General features: G+C 31.9%; 1 non-coding gene across 1 annotated transcript; it reads right to left on the minus strand.

The window, feature by feature from the left end:
• Positions 1–1,725: 1,725 nt before the first annotated feature.
• LOC112787966 (small nucleolar RNA R71) lies at positions 1,726–1,833 on the minus strand. The gene has a single exon (XR_003195351.1). It is a non-coding gene; the product is annotated as a small nucleolar RNA R71 (small nucleolar RNA).
• Between the last annotated feature and the right edge of the window lie 293 nt (positions 1,834–2,126).

A 2,126-nucleotide genomic window follows, 5' to 3' on the forward strand; every position in this document is an offset into this window, starting at 1 on the left:
TTGTTTTTCATATGCATTATTGCATTCATAGTGTCTATACATGAAAAATTTTTAAGTTTGGTGTCTTGCATGTTTTCTTTGCATTAAAAATTTTTCAAAAATAAGTTCTTGATGTTCATCATGATCTTCAAAGTGTTCTTGGTGTTCATCTTGACATTCATAGCATTCTTGCATGCATTCATTATTTTGATCCAAAATTTTCATGCATTGCATCATTTTCATGTTTTTCTCTCTCATCATTAAAAATTTCAAAAATCAAAAAAATATCTTTCCCTTTTCTCTCTTAAAATTTCGAAAATTAGATTTGACTTTTTCAAAAAAATTTAAAATCTAGTTGTTTCTTATGAGTCAAATCAAATTTTCAATTTAAAAATCTTATCTTTTTCAAAATCTTTTTCAAAAATCAAATCTTTTTCATTTTTCTTAGTTATTTTCGAAAATTTTAAAAATATTTTTCAAAAATCTTTTTCTTATCTTTATCTCCTAATTTTCGAAAATATCATCATCAATTAATGTTTTGATTCAAAAATTTCAAGTTTGTTACTTACTTGTTAAGAAAGATTCAAACTTTGAGTTCTAGAATCATATCTTGTGATTTCTTGTGAATCAAGTCATTAATTGTGATTTTAAAAATCAAATCTTTTTCAAAAACTAATTTCAATCATATCTTTTTAAAAATATCTTCTTATCTTATCTTTTTCAAAAATTTGATTTCAAAATATCTTTTCTAACTTCCTAACTTCTTATCTTTTCAAAATTTGTTTCAACTAACTAACTAACTTTTTGTTTGTTTCTTATCTTTTTCAAAACTACCTAACTAACTCTCTCTCTATAATTTTCGAAAATATCTTCCCTCTTTTTCAAAAATTCTTTTTAATTAACTAATTATTTTAATTTTTTATTTTAATTTTCGAAAATTACTAACCTTTTTCAAAAACTATTTTCGAAAATCACTAACCCTTTTTCAAAAATAATTTTCGAAAATCCTTCTCCCTCATCTCCTTCTAATTATTTATTCATCTACTAACACTTCTCTTCATCTCACATCACTGCTCCTATCCTTACCCTTGTGTTTGGATTCTTCATTTTTCTTCACCCGTATTCCTTTTCTTCTTCTACTAACAATAAGGAACCTCTTTACTGTGACATAGAGGATTCCTCTTCTTTTCCTGTTCTCTTCTCTTTTTTATGAGCAGGAACAAGGAAAAAGGCATTCTTGTTGAAGCTGATCCAGAACCTGAAAGGACTTTGAAGAGGAAACTAAGAGAAGCTAAATTACAACAATCCAGAGACAATCTTATTGAAAATTTCGAACAAGTAAAGGAGATGGCAGCCGAACCCAACAACAATAATGCAAGGAGAATGCTTGGTGACTTTACTGCACCAAATTCTAATTTACATGGAAGAAGCATCTCCATTCCTGCCATTGGAGCAAACAACTTTGAGCTGAAACCTCAATTAGTTTCTCTGATGCAGCAGAACTGCAAGTTTCATGGACTTCCATCTGAAGATCCTTTTCAGTTCTTAACTGAATTCTCGCAGATATGTGATACTGTTAAGACTAATGGAGTAGATCCTGAAGTCTACAGGCTCATGCTTTTCCCTTTTGCTGTAAGAGACAGAGCTAGAGTGTGGTTGGACTCTCAACCCAGAAATAGCCTGAACTCTTGGGACAAGCTGGTCACGACTTTCTTAGCCAAGTTCTTTCCTCCTCAAAAGCTGAGCAAGCTTAGAGTGGATGTTCAAACCTTCAGACAGAAAGAAGGTGAATCCCTCTATGAAGCTTGGGAAAGATACAAGCAACTGACCAAAAAGTGTCCTTCTGACATGCTTTCAGAATGGACCACCCTGGACATATTCTATGATGGTCTGTCTGAATTAGCTAAAATGTCATTGGACACCTCTACAGGTGGATCCATTCACCTAAAGAAAATGCCTACAGAAGCTCAAGAGCTCATTGACATGGTTGCTAATAACCAGTTCATGTACACTTCTGAGAGGAATCCTGTGAGTAATGGGACGCCTATGAAGAAGGGAGTTCTTGAAATTGATACTCTGAATGCCATATTGGCTCAGAACAAAATATTGACTCAGCAAGTCAATATGATTTCTCAGAGTCTGAATGG

Source organism: Arachis hypogaea, chromosome 20 (assembly GCF_003086295.3).
Source record: "Arachis hypogaea cultivar Tifrunner chromosome 20, arahy.Tifrunner.gnm2.J5K5, whole genome shotgun sequence".
Lineage (NCBI taxonomy): Eukaryota > Viridiplantae > Streptophyta > Magnoliopsida > Fabales > Fabaceae > Arachis > Arachis hypogaea.